The following is a 22,198-nucleotide window of genomic DNA, read 5'->3' as shown; positions in this document are numbered from 1 at the left end:
GTATTCCGGTGACATACAAACAATATAGTTCAACTCTAAGGGTCTCGGAGGCTGGTGTGTGTTAGATGACTCCAGACTGGACTCATTTAGGGGACGTGATCTACAGTAAGAAGCCCATAAAGAGAAACAACATTCACTGGAGAGCTGGAAAAAGAATGAGGAATCACAGCCAAGAAAATTTTTGTATCTTATAAAAATAACTTGGCTTTCCTCTTGAAAGGAAAGAGGATATTCTGTTCTTTAAAAAAATAAAAGTTGACAGGCTTTTGGATTAGTGGTGGAGGATGAATGTGTCTCTCTGATAAGTTTGCCGCTGCAGGGAAAAAAAGGCACACCTAAAACGCATTGTGATTTGAAGATACTCAAAAGCAAGCAAGTGGTATTACTTTTTCCCCTTGTTTCAAGCATCAATATATAAAGGGAAGAATACACCAAAAATATCAAAAGGGAACTGAAAAGACGAAATGGTGGTGGTATGTTTTTTATCATGCCAATGAACTCTTATAATGAGATTGCGCAGTGCCAGTAAACACTTGCAGATGCTTCTCAAGCATCTTTACTGCATTTCATTTTGAACAAAAATGCACAAAACAACTAACTCACAAGCAACATGACAGTCAAGAGACACACCTATGCAAGTGAGGCTCTCATTAACAAGCAGGTGGGAACCACATGTGTATGAAGCAAACCATCACCTCACTGCATTTCCCCTTAATAGGCTGCAATTATGTTCAAAATCCCCAGTAATACAACATTCATTGTCATCATCTTCTATTGTAAAAGTCTCTAAATCCTGTAAGAGAAATTAGGTCTTGCTAACAATTATTTATTTAACAGGAGGCTATATGAAGTATAGATGTGCTCTTTTTCCTCCCGGGGACAGTCCAGCCAATTTACAGTCAGCATAAACACGAACATCGAGTAAATGTGTGAATGTGTGCCTGAAGCACTACACTTAAAGTCTGCATTTAGTAAGCGTGCTAACACATCTTGTATAGTTTCTACTTTGGAGGAAATGGTGGTGGTTGTCTTTAAAGACTTGTTAAGGGCCACCATAATGTGGGTTTCCACCTAAAAAGAGGAGGAATACCCCAGAGGAATCAGTTGAGGAACCAATAATTTTCCTAAGTCAGTGTTTCTCAGCCTGCAGTGGTACAGTGCATCCAGAAAGTATTCACAGCGCATCACTTTTTCAACATTTTGTTATGTTACAGCCTTATTCCAAAAATGGATTAAATTCATTTTTTTCCCTCAGAGTTCTACGCACAACACCCCATAATGACAACATGAAAAAAGTTTACTTGAGGTTTTTGCAAATTTATTAACAATAAAAAAAGAAAGAAAGCACATGTACATAAGTATTCACAGCCTTTGCCGTGAAGCTCGAAATTGAGCTCGGGTGCATCCTGTTTCCCCTGATCATCCTTGAGATGTTTCTGCAGCTTAATTGGAGTCCACCTGTGGTAAATTCAGTTGATTGGACATGATTTAAAAAGGCACACACCTGTCTATATAAGGTGTAACAGTTGACAGTTCATGTCAGACAACAAACCAAGCATGAAGTCAAAGGAATTGTCTGTAGACCTCCGAGACAGGATTGTCTCGAGGCACATATCTGGGGAAGGTTACAGAAAAATTTCTGCTGCTTTGAAGGTCCCAATGAGCACAGTGGCCTCCATCATCCGTAAGTGGAAGAAGTTCGAAACCACCAGGACTCTTCCTAGAGCTGGCCAGCCATCTGAACTGAGCGATCGGGAGAGAAGGGCCTTAGTCAGGGAGGTGACCAAGAACCCGATGGTCACTCTGTCAGAGCTCCAGAGGTCCTCTGTGGAGAGAGGAGAACCTTCCAGAAGGACAACCATCTCTGCAGCAATCCACCAATCAGGCCTGTATGGTAGAATGGCCAGACGTAAGCCACTCCTTAGTAAAAAGCACATGGCAGCATGCCTGGAGTTTGCCAAACGGCACCTGAAGGACTCTCAGACCATGAGAAGGAAAATTCTCTGGTCTGATGAGACAAAGATTGAACTCTTTGGTGTGAATGTCAGGCGTCACGTTTGGAGGAAACCTGGCACCATCCTTACAGTGAAGCATGGTGGTGGCAGCATCATGCTGTGGGGATGTTTTTCAGAGGCAGGAACTGGGAGACTAGTCAGGATAAAGGGAAAGATGACTGCAGCAATGTACAGAAACATCCTGGATGAAAACCTGCTCCAGAGCGCTCTTGACCTCAGACTGGGGCAACGGTTCATCTTTCAGCAGGACAACGACCCTAAGCACACAGCCAAGATATCAAAGGAGTGGCTTCAGGACAACTCTGTGAATGTCCTTGAGTGGCCCAGCCAGAGCCCAGACTTGAATCCGATTGAACATATCTAGAGAGATCTTAAAATGGCTGTGCATCGACACTTCCCATCCAACCTGATGGAGCTTGAAAGGTGCTGCAAAGAGGAATGGGCGAAACTGGTCAAGGATATGTGTGCCAAGCTTGTGGCATCATATTCAAAAAGACTTGAGGCAGTAATTGCTGCCAAAGGTGTATTGACAAAGTATTGAGCAAAGGCTGTGAATACTTACGTACATGTGATTTCTCAGTTTTTTTATTCTTAATAAATTTGCAAAAACCTCAAGTAAACTTTTTTCATGTTGTTATTATGGGGTGTTGTGTGCAGAATTCTGAGGAAAAAAATGAATTTAATCCATTTTAGAATAAGGCTGTAACATAAGAAAAGGTGGAAAAAGTGATGCACTGTGAATACTTTCTGGATGCACTGTATGTGAAGAACTGCTTAGTGGTACGTGAAGGAACTCAGAACAAAAGTTGGTAGAGACATGATTGATTAAAGGGAGAGAGAAAGAGAAAGAGAACCCCACTGTGCTGGAGAGAGCTGGATATACAGAGAAGAAACTCTTCAGCCTAAAGGTTCATGAGAATTTCTTCTTAGAACACCGGGAAAGATGCTGCATCTGATGCAATGGTAGACAATGAAGGGGCTGTCACTGGGTGGGTCATCTGACCAATTTCTGAAGGGCAGATGTGTCCTCAACTTAAATGTTTGATGTCATTAGAGCTCATTGGTTGTTCACAACAGGATTTTGTCAAGGTTGTGTTGCACATTTGGATTTATGCAAAACAAGTAATTAGAGATTCTTTCATGGACATTTTGATATTGTTCGCTGATGTTCAGATTTTGTTCCCATTCAAGCCCATTATAGCACAAGTTTTGTCATCTCCATTGTTCATGAGTACATTAACTTAAACATTTTTTCCTGACATCACTACAAAAACACAGGGTGAGTAACTGGTGCAAAAATTTAATTGTTCTCTTTTTGTTGAACTGAAGTCAGCAGCCTTATCACCTGAAGCTAAGCATGTTTGGGCTCAGCCAGACCTTGGATGGGAGACCAACTAGGAGAAGCTTGGGAAGCTGCTGGAAGAGATGAAACCCTCAAGGGACTGTAACCCCATGGTCTGTGTGTGGATTCCAATGCCTCAGCCCATCAGATAAGATGTATATCCAAGGTCTTAACTATCTAAGGTCATAAAAAAATCCATGGGCACTCTTCGCTTTCTGATGTTTCCTGATGTTCTGGTTAAATTTCCCACCACAGCCTGGTCATTAAGACCCCTATGTCCCTTATTAACTAACTATATCTCCCATCCTTTCACCTCTTAATATCGTACTGCCGTATAAATAAATGGCTGCTGTCACATCATCCAGGCCGATGCTATGCATTGGTGATGATTGAAATGGTTTCCTACTGTCTATGTAAAGCACTTTGATTAAGTTAGAAAAGCACCATATAAATGTAATTTATCCATCCATCCATCCATTTTCCAACCCACTGAATCCAAATACAGGGTCACGGAGGTCTGCTGGAGCCAATCCCAGACAACACAGGGCACAAGGCAGGAACCAAACCTGGGAAGGGTGCCAACCCAGCACAGGACACACACAAACACGGGCCAATTTAGAATCGCCAATCCACCTAACCTGCATGTCTTTGGTCTGTTGGAGGAAACCGAAGCGTTCGGAGGAAACCCACGCAGACACGTGGAGAACATGCAAACTCCACGCAGGGAGGCCCCGGGAAGTGAACCCAGGTCCCCAGGTCTCCCAACTGCGAGGCAGCAGCGCTACCCACTGCGCCGCCTAAATGTAATTTATTATTATTAATATTATTATTATGTAAATTGATGAATTTTTCTCCTTATTTTAATTTGATTTCATATGTAACTAAAGAGTTAGAATTTTGGCAAGGAATTTGGTTGAGTCATGCCTATTATTTAAAAATCCACCTTGGTTTAGATTAAAATAATGAAACTAAAAAAGAACAAAATCAAACTAAATGTCTCAACAGTATAAAAATCAATCACCCTTTGTTACAGCACCATACATAGCCCCGATAAATGAACTTTCATTCATCCTCTGATTGTAATGAACATTGCTACAGAAGTGCATCCAATCATCTACATTTTATAATCAGCTTATGGATGGAGTACCACCTTTTTGGATATCCATCTACAACAGTGGCAAAATTAGCTGCTCTATATGTTCGTTCCAAAATAAAATTGATTTAGCTAGTGTTTCAAAATGTTCACATTTGTGTGGTTTTGATAGTAATGCTGTGAAACATGAGGCAAATCTCTAATGATATGATATGTATTTCATTAATGGAAGTGCATAATCTGTGAAAACAGTCTTCAGAACACTTACAGATCATATTTGTCTCTACAGTGTGACCTACTAAAAAAAATTTACTTTGGAGGACATATTTTATGGTGAGGAAAGGGGCAGGACACAGCAAAAAGCAGTCAAGAAACAAGCAATATCAGAACTAGGAAGATTATGCATATTGGAGGTAAAAAAAAAAAAAAAACAGAAGTCCTATATAAAAAAAAAAAACAGAAGTCCTAACTACCTAAAGTTCATTTCCCTAAATAGCTAGCTAAACATTTGCAGAACATTTTTAGTTTGTTTTTTTTAGTTTGTTTATCCTAGGAGGTTAGTGTCAGTGCAATGCCATGTAAAACTGCTGTCAAAGGATCACAGGATCACAAGGATTCCACCTGCATTGTCACCCTAAATCACGTGACTACAACAAAGCCCATCCAAAGAAGGACGCCATGATGATATTCCAAACAAAGACAGTAATATTAATAACAGTGCTAATTATAGTTTAAAGGAATACTCCACCCAAAAAGATATGTTTATATGTTACTTAACTCCTGTATTTTGTAGTGATGGCTGAGAAAAAATGTTAATTCTATGTTTTCATGCAGAATGGAGAGAAATAAGTTTATCACATAACAGAACTCAACGGAAGCCAGTGCTGTGTAAAAGCAAACAATGTGAAAAACGTCCATGGGAAAAAGTAAACTAGTGTTGCATAATCCATATATCTGTTATCTAGTAACTTACCCAAAATGTGCAAAAAGAATGATTTTTAGCAAAAATATTGTTAAAACAAATACTTCCAGAATTATCAGCACATACAGAAACAGGAAACTCAAAGACTCACGGGAAGGACTTTATGAATGAAGACAGGACTCTTGACCAATAAGTAATGGGGAGAGGCAGGTCTTCAAGTCAAAAAGTCAGCCCCATGAGTCTTTGGGTTTCCTATTTCTGTACACATTAACAATTCTTTAACAATAGTTCAGCAAAAAAAGCATTCATGCAGCACGTCTTGAGAAAGTGGCTGGATAACAGACATGTGGTTTGTGCAATATGTAAGTGGTAACAGAGTAATGTGAGATAGTTTTTCTTTTCTTTGGACATTTTTCACATTGTGTGTCATTTTACAGCACTTACTGCTATTGAGTTCTCTTACATGATAAACTTCTTTCTCTCCATTCTGAATGAAAACATGAGATTAAAACGTTTTCTCATCCAGCACTACCAAGTACATAGGGTAAGTAACATATAAACAAAATATTATTTTTTTGTGGTGTATTTCTTTTCACCAAGAATCATGACGATGCAAACCATGGCACCTAATGCAGCCAAGCTTTGACTCCAGTCATGTCATTTTTATGAAGACACAAGCTGAAGCATTCATTGAGTGTGACATCACAGTGGTCTTTTTGAAGAGATTCCCACAGGTGTGGTTCCACATAGAGAAGAATTCCACAGGTAGTTCACTGAGCCTTCAAAAATGATTATGCAAATAAAACCATCTTACTTTCTTTACCATACAGTTTCCTACTTAACTCAGTTCCTGGCGTTACTGGAAAAGCAGAATTACCAGCCTTGCTTTGTCCAAAATCACAAAAAAAGTGCCAGTGGCTAAAATGGAAATCTAGAAATCAGGAGATGATTATGCTGCGGTGGGCTGGTGCCCTGCCCGGGATTGGTTCCTGCCTTGTGCCCTGTGTTGGCTGGGATTGGCTCCAGCAGACCCCCGTGACCCTGTGTTCAGATTCAGCGGGTTAGATAATGGATGGATGGATGGATGATTATGATTAGAAAAGCTTAAGGTAAACTGTTGTCAGAGGACAGGCATGGAAGAAATCAGAAAAAATGATGATTAAAAAGTCAAAAAATGTTGGACAAAAATCAGGATAAAAAAAATATAAGAGAAAACTACACTTTAGAAATCAGGCTTGATTTTTTATAGATGTATCTCAAAACTGTTGCAAAAACTACAAGATGTACACTTTTGGTAAGAGAAATGAAAACTGACTGGGAAATTCAAGGCATAATTCAGATTTCAAAATGGGCCAAAGTCAAAACCAGGAAGGCAAACAATCGATATTCAGAATGGACCACAGGGGAAAAAACAGGAATGTAGTCAAGTAACAAGACAAGAAGAAATCAGCAGAAAAAAAGTAAAAAGATTCTCTAAAAGAAAAAAAATTGGCATAGGATAGTTAAACTTTTTATAGTCATGCAGTGCCAAGATAGAATATAACAATGGTGTTGGGTCACCTGATAGCAACCAGCACAGGAACCATCAATAAACCTGGTCATGAACACAGTGAGCAAAATGGCATCTCAGTAAATACTAGTAATAATAATTGTGCGATTAATTGGAATATCACCATGCCAATGGACTTATTATTTGCAAAATGGACTGAAATATGAGGTATTTGAACAGCCATAATAAAAATAAGGAAATCAAATAGCCCAGTTGTTAAGGGACAAAACATAAAGCCAAATCATGTCTGCCTACAATTTAGATAGATAGATAGATAGATAGATAGATAGATAGATAGATAGATAGATAGATAGATAGATAGATAGATAGATAGATAGATAGATAGATAGATAGATAGATAGATAGATAGATAGAACTTTATTTGTCCCAAAGGAAATATGTGGCTTTTTACGGAAGCTTTTTGAATAGTTTCTTTCCTGAATAGCTAAATATCTGAAATTGTTTTTTTAACCAATTTAACCAATACCATGACATCATCCTAAATAACGGCACCAATTACAACGTCAAATGCACTAAGAGTAATAGAACCTGAGATTAATGCCATTGCTAACAACAAAAGAGTAAAGAAAAGACAGCTTAAAACAGTGTCATGATGACATCATCACCAATATGTTAACAAAAGCATGAAAAATAATTGAAATTCAAAAGTCATGCACCAAACTTGAACCTTGAAACACAAAGCTAATAATTTCAATAAATAATAAATAAAACTCAACAAAAATATAATGTGTAACTTTAATAAATACCATTCATTATAAAGGGTAAAAGACTACCTCAATGCCATCTTAGATACCCACATTGCAGTGGTGTCACACTTACCAATGGCAGTGCCTTGCAATCAAAACAAACATTCATCATTCTTAAATTGGTTTAATTACGTACTCAGAAGGAAACTGAAGAGAAAGTGAAGAACTGAAAATTAAACATCTGTTTTAGGCTTCAAATCACTTGGATGATACATGTATCATTAGAAAGGGTGAAAAAATCTGTGATTTCAGAATGAACTGACATGGTGGAATTAAAACACTGACAAGCCATGAAATTAAATAAGATTTGTTATTGGTAAGGATTGGCTTCTAATTAAGCAACTGGGTTGGAACAAAAACCTGCAGCCACTGCAGCTCTACAGGATCTGAGTTGACCACCCCTGGCATTTGCACTGTAGTTAGAATAGAATTTTATTTTAATTTGCTGTCCATTTTATTATTATGATTTCATCTCTATCAATCCATCTTTTTTTCCTTTATAGTTGGTATACAAGAGTAGAAAGTGAGTGGTTTGATTATTCCCACATCCCAAAGACACGTGTGAGGTAAAATGGCAATGTCAGGTTTGTCCTAGGTCAATGTGGATGCGCGCGTGTGTGGCATTGGGTTAACACCCCATCCTATGTTGGTTCCTGCCTTGTGTCAAGTGTTGCTGGAATGAGAACAGGCTCCTGCATCACTGAACTGGACTATGAAGTTTTGAAATGGTTGCTGTAGTAGTAGGAAGTGCTATTTACAAGCTTAAGATATTTTCAAGATATGCTGTATTGCAGCCTTCTGCTGTCTTATCTAGTATACTATTTTGGTCAGCACACTGCTGAAATAACATTGAGGGTCATGAAGCAATTCAAAGAAGTGCAAGAAAGAACATACTAACTTTGATAGCCTGACAACTCAGCCATTTTGTTTCGAAATGACATGCTGTTCTTCTTTAATAATAAAAAAAAAGACGGGCTGAAACACTTCAATTTGCTAATAGCACACAGGCAAAGTCTGAGTGCTTTCTGCTTCACTATCTTTTTTATATTCTTTTTGATAGAGATTACCAAGGAAACAAGATTATTCCTTTAGCTCAGCAGGTTCCTCACTTGCTTTTATGCTCCTTAGGAGCGATGGAAAGTGTAAGGTCATGGATTAGCAGCCAAGGTATGATCCACTTACAGCATTGACATCCCTCTTCGATGATCATTTTACTTCTTTAGCAATGGCTAAATTAAAAATTGGAAGTTATATGTTAATCATTTAGTATAAACAAGAGATTGGAACTGTAAAGTTTCCCTTAAAGAAATGAAAGCTGTTTATTTTGGATTTTCTATCAGAAGCAGTATTTATGTGAGTAAAAAACTATATTAAATGTCAACTGCCACTCCAGTTAAACCTATTTCTTCATTTTTTTTTTGCAGGTATGCTGTTACATCCTGTTACTAATGTGGCCACCACTGTGCTGAAAACTTTCAAGAAAGCACAGGAAGAGACAGAACATTTGCCTGCTCTCTCCCTGGAGAAGAGGAACCTACGCCCATCTATCTGTCCGTAATAAAGCCCCTCACACTTTGTCAGCAGTTTTGAGACCATGGAGGTAGAAGGGGCTGGTTTAGTTTAATAAAAAGAACAAGAAAGTAGGAGAAAGCAAAACCACAGTTTTCTCAATTATTATTCATACTATTCACAACAAACAGAGACGTAGCTTGTTCTTAGCTTTTTTTCCACGTATGTCCACAATCTCTATTCTGGGTTTGGCTCCTGCCTTGTGCCTGAGGCTGCTGGGATGGATTCTTGTCTCTGTGATTCTAAACTGGATTTGCCAGAATTCATTGAGGTGGATGAAGTGTTATCATTTAATGAGTCTTTCTCATTACTCAGTTTGAACCTGCATGGTGTGATACACAACACATAGCTTACAATTAAGAAAAGCTGAAAACAATTTTATAGAAGAATCTGAACTGCTGTTATCTCACTGCCATAACCAAGCATCAGTGTCAGCTGAATTTAGAGCTGCATCCTTGAGCGTGGATGGCTTATTGAAAGTGGGTTTCCTTCCTTTTCCCAAAGCAATTCTTTGCAGATTGACTTTGATGACTACTTTCCAAAGAAGGGCTTTGTTACGCACCAGCTTACCATGCTGAGCTCCATAAATGAAGATGTCACCTGTGTTTTGATCCCCTCAAGATTGCAATCAGCAACAATTATCTTAAGTGAGGCTGGCTGGTGTATTTTTTAGTGATTAGGAGCTCTGTTGCTGTGAAAGCGTACAGACACTCAGGCTTTTGTTGGATTAAGTCACGTAGGCAAGAACACATCACTAGCCACCAAGATAATAATAAATCTGGAGCAGTAATTTTTGTTTTAACCCCACTTTATGAAAAGTATTTGTAGGATGTTAAAACAGAAGTAACTGTATATATTATTAACTACAAATATGTTAAAGTAAAGAATATCATAGCAAAACTATAAAAAAAGGTATCAGAGACATTTCTGTTACAATATTGTAACATCCTTTTTAAAAGTTACAGTGAAGAACTTAAAAGGAACATCAAAAGGTGCGGAAACGTGTGATAACTAAGTGTAAGAGTTCACTTTTTAAAATTTTCTCCAGAGGACATCTGAATGGTCATTCTGAATATCCAACCAGACCCTGACAGATAAATGAAAGTTGCTAATCACGTGTGGTCAGTTTACTGTCCTGGAAATTAGGAGAGACAGACAGAGAAAGGGTAAGAATGAGTATAATTAGGATAACAGAGAAAGAGAAGGAGAGAGAATTATCACTGAAAAAGGGAAGAAAACGTCTCAGTGACCAGCTATCAATCACCAAGCCTGACCAGGAGCTGAAGAGTGATATAAGTGAAATAACATTCAATTATAAAAATAACAGAACCTGGAAAGTTAATTCAGAATCATTTTGCTGACTTATTATCTTGATTAACTTCAAAAAAGTAGCATATATGCAGATGGCATGGTGGTGCAATGATTAGATTCATCATCCTGGCTCTGAATCACATGCTTGGAGCTTTTTCTGTGTGGAATTTGAATGTTCTTCATTTGGGCACATGGATTTTGTTTCTACATCCCCAAAGATGTAAAGGTTAGGTTAGCTAGGGACACAGTGTGCCCTGCAGTGAACTAGCACCCTGCTTAGAACGTCTGTATGTCTCATGTCCAGTGATAAAGAAGATAAACTCCATTCCCCTGAAAATCTAAGGCCTCAAAATTTTATGTTACATTTTGTTGACTTGGCAATAAGGAACGTTTAAATAAGAATTCAGAAAATAAATATAAAAACTAAGATTATTATGAAAAAGGCCTAAATGTCATATGGTATATATGATATAAAATGGCATGGAATTAAACTAGTTTTCTGGAAGATGTCATGCTTTCTGCTTCACTTACATGTTTTCTTGTCATGATTTCTGGGAGCTGGAGCCGGTAACAAAGACGATAGGTGCAAGGCAGAAATGACCACTGCAATGAAAAGCGCTTGTGGTTCAAATGTTATTCACAATTTGCTACAGTGCTGAGTGTCATAGGCAGGAAGCTTTATCCACTACTGTGCTTGTGCCAGTAAGAATGTGATCTGCTTTCTACTGTTTAATTTATCATTTAATAATAGTACATTTTTAGGCTGTAAAACTTCCTGAAACCTCTACTTAATTTATTCTGTTTTCTATTTCAACAGATAGTTCAAAGGAATAGCTGTTTAATATCTGTAGATTGAGATATTCAAAATAAACTCAGACAGCTTGAACTTTAGCCAAGCAGAATAATTTTCTTTTTCTTCTTGCGGTGGTTCTTTGGTGTCACTGGTATTTTGGTCAGGTTACCCCCACTGCAACAGCAACAAATGTGAGAAATTGCTACACTAATGACAGACCTCCATCAAATAAATCACTACTACAATCAGGACTTGCTGCAGTAAGATGACCCATTTGCACCAGGAATAATGGCTGAAGATATTCTTTTACAAAATTCATGTTTTTAACATTCTTTTCTGCATCTGCCAGATATTTGTTTAATCCTTAAGGTCTATATAGTCGTAAGTATACTGTACATCCAAATATATATATACAGTATATACAGTATGCATCTACTGCAGGTGCTTTTTTGTGTCTTATTGCTAGTATATCTGCAACACTTGCACTCTCCCATTAGGTAACATGGGCTATCTTTTTATTAGTTTACCTTTTCTGTTATGTCTATATTCTATCTTGAATTTCACAAAATGTCTGAGTCAGTTTATCAATATGGGTGCATTCTGAAACTTTGCCAGATATTTTAAATTCTGAGATGTGGTGCTGGGTGAGGACCCGGGTTCACTTCCCTGCGTGGAGTTTGCATGTTCTCCCCGTGTCTGCGTGGGTTTCCTCCGGGCGCTCCGGTTTCCTCCCACAGTCCAAAGACATGCTGGTTAGGTGGATTGGCGATTCTAAATTGGCCCTAGTGTGTGCTTGGTGTGTGTCCTACAGTGTGTTGGCACCCTGCCCAGGATTGGTTCCTGCCTTGTGCCCTGTGTTGGCTGGGATTTGCTCCAGCAGACCCCCGTGACCCTGTGTTTGGATTCAGCGGGTTGGAAAATGGATGGATGGATGGATGGTGCTGGGTGAGCATAAGCAACAAACATGCAGTAACAACATACTCATAATAGATAGATAGATAGATAGATAGATAGATAGATAGATAGATAGATAGATAGATAGATAGATAGATAGATAGATAGATAGATAGATAGATAGATACTTTATTCATCCCCTCTTAGTCTTAATACAGATGATCTGAGTTTCTGGAGGAGTTTTCAGTCTCCTCAGGAGCATGTAAATCACTGTCATCTTTGGAGTCCACTTTGCCATCATCTGTTTTAACATCCAGATGGCATCATATTTCAGTCTTGACAAGCCTACTTAAATTATTCATTTTGTCTACCTTGGAGTCTACTGATGTAAGACATCTTTTGCTTTCATTATTCACCTTCCTCGAATACTGTATATTCCATATCAATGTCCATCCATCCATCCATTTTCCAACCCGCTGAATCCGAACACAGGGTCACGGGGGTCTGCTGGAGCCAATCCCAGCCAACACAGGGCACAAGGCAGGAACTAATCCCGGGCAGGGTGCCAACCCACCGCAGGACACACACAAACACATCCACACACCAAGCACACACTAGGGCCAATTTAGAATCGCCAATCCACCTAACCAGCATGTCTTTGGACTGTGGGAGGAAACCGGAGCGCCCAGAGGAAACCCACGCAGACACGGGGAGAACATGCAAACTCCACGCATGTCATTTTGTTTTAATCAACACTACGCAAATGTTAAATTCACAGTTCTGGTTAGCACCTAAAATTTCTGGAGGAACCGTACTTTGTGCAAGAAATATTGGATAAATATATCTCGAGAGGTGTTGTTCAGTAGATTCATGCTGTCAAAATTTCATTTTGGTCCACCTTTTCTCCCTTTCTCGGTTGGGTTTTTCTTCAGTTTTGTTTTGAGACCCCTTGTCCACATTTCCTTCTTTAGTTTAATCCCCAACTCTCAGGTGGTGTGGCAATTAGTGGCGCAGTCACCTGAGGGAGATTTAAGAATGTGCGTTTGATACAGACCTGTGCTGTGGCAGTGCCGTCATCCAAAATTTAATAAAGTTGCTTGTATAGTACTTACATTTTGTGTTGTCGTTTTGTTTTGTCAGATTTTTAACTTTGGATTTTTTTAGGATTGCTGGGATCCTGCTAACTCTTGGGGGGATAAAATAATATAAAAAAGCTACTAGAAGATAAAAGGTTAGCACTGGAAAATGCTAAGATGAAGTAAGGGACATGCAGGAATTCAGAACACACAAAAAATTTTTAAAAATCATCAAATCCCAATATTATAAAGAGGATTCATAGCCATAAAGATCAAAGCAAATATCAAACTTTTATCTAGAATTATTTAGTCCTCATTAATTGAATAAAATAACAGAATTGCAAAAGGTTTTCTGGGTAAATTTCTAGGATGCTGAACCATAGGGGGTACTGCCATATGTTATAAATATGATGCCTTGACATAAGACACAGCCAAAGGAAATTATGTGACTGGCAGAGGTAAACAACATGGCTGTGCTTGAGAAAACAACAAAAGTTCATAATAACACTATGACCATAATAATGATAAAAATATTCACAAACCTAAAATTCAAAGTTGGCACATATAACACTTTTAAATTAAGTTTCTGGTGATTAGAAAACAAGGAATCACTTAATTTTTTTTTTTTTTTTTGCTTTTTTGCCTTTGTGCTCCACTTTTGAGGTCTTAGGATTATGAGCTAGTTGAGTATGGTGATAAGGTTTTCCTCCTACTTTTTTCTTTAGGTTTTGCATTGGATTCACATTTTTGGTCCTTGTTTAATTCAAAGTTTTCTTCAGTTGTCTAGCTTCTATTATTTATTAATATCTGTTCTGTTAAGTTTGTAAAATCGTGTCTTTGTGGTGAATGAGGGTCTAGTGCAGAATGAAGACTTTTTAAAGCACTACTCAGTCAACCAAGTTAGAATTGAGTAAAAGAAGGACTTTCCACCATAAGAGTTGAAAAAGGAGAAGGAGGAGGAGGCAGCCACCTATTTGGTTAATGGAAACTAAAGTGTTGCTAATCAGAGGCAGCTCTTGCATGGAACCTACAAAAGAGTTGGTAAATGAAACCCAGGACCAAAGTCATCATGAGATGAAAACACTTTAATATACTAAATTACTTTGTCAAAGGAAACAAAATTCATTCATTCATTCAGACAACCCTCATTTCCCAATAAAAGAAGCCAGAATCTATTCTGACGGCTTTGAACCCAGGCCAGAAAGATCTAAGTATAGTTTGATTTAATTTGAATTCTTGATATTGGTTTCTGCCTTGCAGTCATTTGTACTTGATCTTTATAGTTTGAGCAAAAGTATCTCAGAAGTACCATCTACATGATTGGCAGTCTGCAATTTGCTGACAGATTATGATGAACAATACACTGTCTGGATTTTATTTTAAGTACTTTCTGCATCAAGATCAGGACTCTGATAAAAGCCACTTCTTAGAGTTACAATACGCTATTTATGTATAATTTGAGGTCTATCACATCTGGATAACAAGAAGGTCCTGAAAATAGCAACAGGTGACAATTCAGGCTTGTGCGGATGTATAGCTTTAAAGGAAAGGAAGGGACCAAGATTGGAGATGATGTCAATCTACCACTGAACATACTAATTTACATACCAGCACTCACCAGGCCCCTTTAGCGTAATCAATTCATGTAATATGTACAGTCAGTATTTGGCACATTAGCTTGACTCCCAAGAAAAAAACTTTGTTTAACTTGGCAATATAATGCAGACTCCACATAGACACAAACTGGATCTGGAACTGAAACTAGGTTTCTGAAACTAAAGAGCAGTAGTGCTCACTTCAGTGCCACAGTGCAATATTGTGTAACACATTATAAGCAAATAATCTGCCTCAGTCTCCTTCCTGAATAGTGGAGATGCTTTGTCCTTCCTGTAAAATCTTGACAGACTAAGAGTATATGAGTATCAGTACCACCTGAACCTGACACCAAGACCCCTGCTATGACCAAATGACCTTTACACTACTTTGAGAAGTACGGGTCAGTTTATAAACACATAATTCCATACATAAGGGCTGAACAAAAGACAAAAACAGGACTAATCAGCAGGGATTGTCCCGCTTCAGTTTTGTCCTAATAGTTCTTATCTGTTAGATTATTAGATCGATTTTGATGAGAAAAGGTCATTCACCCCAACAAAGCTCACCAATCCTATCCAGCTAATTTTTCTACAATATGACCGAGACGTGTTTTGAAAGTCCCTATAAGTATCACTTTCTTGTGTCTATGGTTCTCTGTGTTGCTATGACAGGGCAGCCAGTAGCAGTCACTTAAACCCAGAATAAACTTGTTTGTTACAAATCCTTCCTGTTTTGCCTATCAGCTGTCAACCATTATTATTTAAATCAGCTCTGAGAGACCAGGATTCTTCACTGCTGGAGTTCTGTATGGTTGACTTTTCCACCTGCACAAGAGATACCATTTTCATAAAAATGATGAAAGCTGACAAATGAGTAGAAACATTTTAACCCCATCTGGCCGTCTTGGTATAACTGTTGTCTGTAGCAAGTTAATCTAATTATCATATCCAGATGCCTTCTAAATGAGAGGAGGGTACATAACGGAGTAGTTTGTTGTAAATTTCCACTACTACTATTACTTTCCATGTTAATAAGATGAGCTCTAGGCATACATTATGAAAAGTATCAACCTTTGTTTTTCTTCCTATATCCTCTAGAGCAGGTTGTACAAGAGCTTCAAGGAATAGTCAAGTCTCCGTGGGTTTTATCATACAGGATTCCACTTGGGTCTGAATGATCTCAACTTATCCAGTGTAGCAGTGTCATTTCTGAGCATTTTTCTGAACACATGACAAAATTACATCCAAGCTCTAAATATAATGGAGGGCACATACATAAACCAAAGAAATGCCTACCTGCCTTGTAATTAGCTGACATAAGATAAGTGCTTGTTTGTCCATGAAGGCTTGTGCGTTCAATAAGGACATTATAATTTTTTTACCTTGGCTGTCCATACAACACTTGCTTCTGTCTTTCAGTTATATATAATTCTGGGGTCACTTCTAGGGTTCAGCCAAAATAACATCTAGAGGCAATTCACAAAATGTCCTGGCTGCTGGGTTGCAGTTTCCAAAAGCCGTTAAATCCTCTCTCTTTGACTACTCCATACTATTGAGCATCCAGAAGTCACATATAAAAAGTGAAAAGACTCAGATATCTACCTCTCAAACTCTTGCTTCCAGTGCTGCTAATCACTGATCAGGTTCGCCGCTGCCAACATTTTTCAGTATGGGGTGTCTTTCCTTCAGAGGTCTTGACACAAAGATTATAGTGGGGTATATAATGCCTCCAACTAGGCTAAACAGCAGGAACAACACTCCATGTTCTACTTCACTGTGACAAAAGGTTCTGGGGATGAGCCTTCCATGGCTTGATACTTTTCCATCAAGAAGTGAACTTTTTTCTTTATTCAGACAGAAATCCCCACACTCAGGTTTCCAGCCAAGGAGTGTAGATGGAGTACTTTGTAATGCTAATTTCCTGTTTATTAATTTATGTATAGTATTTATAGTTATTTATTGCAGTTTTCCAGCACCTTGTTTCCAGGTGTCGTCTATTTTGGATTTGTTATAGTGCGCATCTAAGCCTGGTGAATAATGTTTACTACCTCATGACCTTGCCCACAGCACATGGCAATCTACAAAACAAATGCTGCAATTTAAAACAGGCAGAAGGACAGTAAACAAGCCACGTTTCCAGTGTTAGCAACAGGCATTCTCCTCCTACACTAAGAATCTCAAACGCAAACAAGTCAACAAGAGAACATTAAAGAATAATTTGGCTACTTAAGTTAATGTCATATGCCATTACTCTAAGTAACTTAAATGACACTACTGGACTGGACAAATATGACAGCTCACTTAGGATGTATTGTGATTCAGCGCTTTCTGCCTCTGATCAGTGCCACAGCATTAGCATAAAGCTCTCAAAGATAAGACCAGGTGCTGCTTTCCGCCTCTATTCTTAAACATCGCAAGGTCAGTGTCTGATCAGCTCAATCCCCACAAACAAATGAAACCTCACCTGCTTCAGGACATTGTTGAGCTTCGTTCTTGGTCCATTCATGCACAGGTTTAGAAATGAAGTGCAGGAGCTGCAGGCACAGGCTGCCCTATCTGTGCTTCCTTCTGTCTGCTGCTCAGATGCACAGCCCACATCTGAATGAAGCGCTCACTGGCTTCCCGCGGCAGACGCTTGCACACACCTTTATTGTCCTGTCAGAGCAGGAGTCAGCTATGTTAACGAACAGCAAACTTTCCTTTGCTTCTCCCCTCGAGCCTCTAATTATAGACTTCTGTCGCATGGCCTGTCAGAGGAGGAGCCAGCAGGCTGTGAGTGAGGGGAAGGAGGATGATCCAGTGAGTAAAAAGATAAACAGCTGCCAAGGGATATGCGTGTCGATGCAACAAGCTGAGGGGATGACCCCTGTGGGTGAGAGCTGCTCTGTAGTGAGTACACACAGCATTTGCTTAGGTGACCTGTTCTGTCAACCTATCAAAACATTACTCATCATTTCAACAGGCCTCTCATTCCACAAAATTGCGATGCTCAGGTACAAGTGGCTGCAGATTTTTCTGTAAGAGTAGCAACACCTCCTTAGCTGACAATGAAACAGAAGTGGCACCTTTGGATTAATGATGGGCAACTCTGCCCTTTTTTAGCAGGTCACATCTAGTGTACAGGTTGAATCTCTTTCTTCTTTCCAAGCCGGATTCTGTTATATTTCAAGTACATTTTTTTTGCCTTTTCCTACTGATTGCACATGAGCTACAATTATAACTTTAAAAGTACAGTTTGGAGTTAACTGCTAAAATTTTTAAATAACAATTTTAATAGGTTTGAAAGTTTTAACAATAGAGGAAAGATATCTCGGCTTTATATGTTTATTTGATCATCAATTTTGAGAGCTATCTGATTCTACGACAGGGTTCTTAGCAGCCTAGCATTTCCAGTTGTATCTGGAAGAGACAAATACTGGATGGCTTGATCTATCCTGTACTAATACATGCCTGCAAGTTCACTTTAGAGCTGCCAGTGAATCAACTGAATCTCCTCTTTGGGATGTAAGAAGAAACCCGGAAAGATAAATCACACATGACCATGGGGAAAAGAGGCAAATAAAAACACTTTCAAATACACTTTTATATGAGAATGTAATATACAAATAAATTCTGCTGTTGTTCATGTGTCCTTACAGATGTCAGAAGTGGTAGGCAGTAAGCCAGAATGCCACACAGCATAATCGCCACTGTTAAATTATCTGTTATATTGTCAACATAATCCTTTAAAGTGTATACATGGCAAGAGTGAAGCCACATATACAGTTAAGTATTAATGTAACACTGGCGACTGTACTGTGTGGCATGCTTAGTGCCTAGTGCTGCTGACAACTGAATGTCCTGTCTAGTCAATCAATTAATGAATTTCACACAGCATCTTTCATCAAGTCACAAAATGATTTCTATATAACTATACAGAAGCAATTCACACCAGCTCAAGCTGCAATAAAAAGTGTGGCCAACTTCTATCCCGGAGAGCCAAAGTGGCTGCAGGTTTTCATTCTAACTCTTTTCTTAATTAGTGACTAGTTTTTACTATTAATTAACTTCATTTAATTTATTTGACTCTTTAAATGAGGGATGAGCAACAAAAGTCCTGGAAGGCCACAGTGGCTTCAGGTTTTTGTTCCATTATCTAACCCACTGCATCCTAACAAAGAGTCTGCTTAAGCCAATCCCAGCCAGCACAGGGTGCAAGGTAGGAACAAATCCCGGGCAGGGCACACACACACACATTCACCAAGCACACACTGGGGTCAATTTAGGATCGCCAGTGCACCCAACCTGCATGTCTTTGGACTGTGGGAGGAAACTGGAGCACACAGAATAAACCCACGCAGACACGGGGAGAACATGCAAACTCCACGCAGGGAGGACACGGGAAGCGAACCCAGGTCTCCTTACTACGAAGCAGCAGTGCTACCGCTGCACCACCGTGCTGCCCCCAACCCAATTGCTTCATGAGAAATCATTCATTGCTCATTAAGCACTTATTACTCATTTGACATATGTCTTGTTCATTTTAGTTCTCTCACTTGTTAAGATTTTGAACCCTTAATTACTTATTTGAATGTTAAACAACTATATTCATTGGTTTAACTGCTCCTTATTAGCAATAAAATGCAAATAACAAAGGAATCAGCAGTTCTACATCTAGCTTGTCTCCATTTCCACCCGTGTGTATTCATCATTCAACTATTTGGTTTAATAAAGCACTCAGAAGGAAACTGAAGAGAAAGTGAAGAACTGAAAATTACATATCCATTTTAGGCATCAAATCGCTTGGATGATACATGTATCATTAGAAAGGAAATAATCTGTGATTAAAGAATGAACTAACATGGTACAGTTAAAAAAGTAACAAGCCATGACATTAAATAAAATCTGTTATTGGTAAGGATTGACTTCTAATTAAGCAACTGGGTAGGAACAAAAACCTGCAGCTACTGTGGCTCTCCTGGGTTGGAGTTGACCACCCCTGCCATAAAGCATACTATTACAGTAAAAAGAGTTTCTATCAGTAGTTTTTTAAACATTTTCTTCTTAATATTTATGTTTAATAGTTGGAATTCTAGTGTTTAGTTTGTATTACTGTTTTGAAACTGGCACCCTGTCTGGGGCTGGTTCCTGCTTTATGTAAAATGCTGCCACAGCAGTGTCAAATGACCCTGCATTAGAGCCAGCCAGTTAGAAAATGGACGTTAGGATACTATCTGTATAACACGACTAGCTGCGTCACTTAGCTTTGGCCGAGAAGTTGTGCAACACAATATAGTGCTGTGAGTTATATCAGAGGTACTATGTAATTACAGTAAGTACTTTTCTGTATATAATATATGTCATTTTTTATTTACCATGGGTTAATATTACAGGCAAGGAATATGTTGTAGTGGTTAAGGCTTTAGATTTCAAACCTTGAAGTTGTGGGTTTATATTCAGGTACTGATGCTAAAGTGACCATGAGCAAGACACTTCACCTACCCATCCTCCAACTGGAAAAACAAAATAATTGTAACTAACTACATCTTAAATGCTGTAAAGTTGCCTAAGATAAAGGTGTCAGTCAAATAATAAGGAACATGAGAGTAAATCAAAAAGTAAAGGCAATTTGAAAACTTCATGGTAACGGCAATGGAGAGAAGCTCATGCATACAACATGTTCACGTTGGCTTATGGGTAGTTTGAACACACACACGCAATGTTCTGCCATTAGTCTAGTTTGAAGCCAATGAAAAACGAACATGGATGCTCTTCTGTAATATTGCACCAGTGAATTTTAGCAGGTTTCACTCTCTGTGCCCAAAGAAATCTCACTACGCCATGTTGTTCAACAATGGTACAAGTCTGCAGTAGAGCGTCCATGTTCATTTGACCTTGGCTTCAACTAGACTAACGGCAGAGCATTGCGCTATGTGTGTTTGAACTAGCCATAAGCAATCACAAACGTGTTGTATTGCATTGGCTTCTATCTGTTGTAGTTCCTGCATAATTTTCAAATTACCTTTGCCTATTGAAACACCTTTGTATTATAATCATATTATGATTTTCAGTTGTTTATATCAATCACTCAGTGTTTTTCTTCAGTTGTATGTGGTGTTCCTTTAAAGTTTGCAGATGCAAATGTATATGTAAAAGATTCTGGAGAACTGGGGCTTGGGTGAATCCCCATGCAAAGTAAGTAGGCACACATGTCAATGTAAATTATTTCAGAGATTGAGGACAGGGATGCATTTTCAAAGTCCATAGATCCATCCATCCATCCATCCATCCATCCATCCATCCATCCATCCATCCATCCATCCATCCATCCATCCATCCATCCTCTTCTGCTTATCCGAGATCGGGTCGCGGGGGGCAGCAACTTGAGCAGAGATGCCCAGACTTCCCTCTCTCCGGCCACTTCTTCTAGCTCTTCTGGGAGAATCCCAAGGCGTTCCCATGCAAATCTATATTTCAATGGAGTACTTTATGGGGGACCCGTTGAATTTAAACTGACACCGTCTCTCCTGGCTGGTCTTGGATCTGAGGTCAAAACTCCTGCCTCTACTTCTCTCTAACTCTCTTTTTGGTTTAACAAAGCAGCAATTACACTCACAGCTGGCACCGGAAATCAAAGTTTATACTTGTGCTTGCTAACCATTGAGCTTCGCCGAACTTTCTTATTCCATTCACACTTCATTGTACCTGCTGAACATAATCACACCTCTTTTTTCCTGTTAAAAACACCTCCACTTCTCTAGTCATCCATCCATCCAGTTGGTGAGTGGTGCTATTCGAGTGACCAACCAATCATTTTTATGCTGTTCTTCATTTGCATAAAGCCTCTTCTCAGTATAGCGCAGAGCATGTAAGTTAACATAATATCAATAAATATTGACAAATAAAAAAACATGGGCTTGCTAGTTTTCTTTTTTCTGTAACACCAAATTTCAATCAAATCTTTGAAAACATTTATAATTTTTTTTTGTATTTCATTTTTTCCATTCTGTGGGTTAGGGGGTTATCCCAAAATATAAATATAACCTTTCTTAGCAAATACCTACTTTGCTAGATGTACAATCCTGCCAAATTTCTGCTTTTTAACTAAACGAGAAATAGTGTTTGAGTTGGTGAGTGAGTGAGTCACTCAACTTTCCATAATATATATATAGAGGGGGCAGTGGATTGTGATCTCTGTCTTACTGCTCCAAAGGACTTGTTTTCAAATCTTGGCTCATGCAGTGCCGGTGGGATGTTGACATTTTCTTTGTCTGTGTTGAGTTTTTCCAGATC

General features: G+C 38.7%; 1 protein-coding gene across 3 annotated transcripts in view; it reads right to left on the bottom strand.

Moving 5' to 3' along the window:
* avpr2ab (arginine vasopressin receptor 2a, duplicate b) overlaps positions 1 to 22,198 on the bottom strand; it is a 147,114-nt gene that overhangs the window by 85,559 nt on the left and 39,357 nt on the right. The window contains exon 1 of one of the 3 annotated variants that reach the window (XM_028813408.2): positions 17,391 to 17,657. The exons of the other annotated variants lie outside the window; for them this stretch is intronic. The gene's annotated coding sequence lies outside the window, so the exon portion shown is untranslated. Of the gene's footprint in view, positions 1 to 17,390; positions 17,658 to 22,198 lie in introns of those variants that run through there. 3 annotated transcript variants of the gene reach the window in all.

The sequence above is a fragment of the Erpetoichthys calabaricus genome, chromosome 11 (assembly GCF_900747795.2).
Source record: "Erpetoichthys calabaricus chromosome 11, fErpCal1.3, whole genome shotgun sequence".
NCBI lineage: Eukaryota > Metazoa > Chordata > Cladistia > Polypteriformes > Polypteridae > Erpetoichthys > Erpetoichthys calabaricus.
This window is presented reverse-complemented; position numbering and strand designations above follow the sequence as displayed.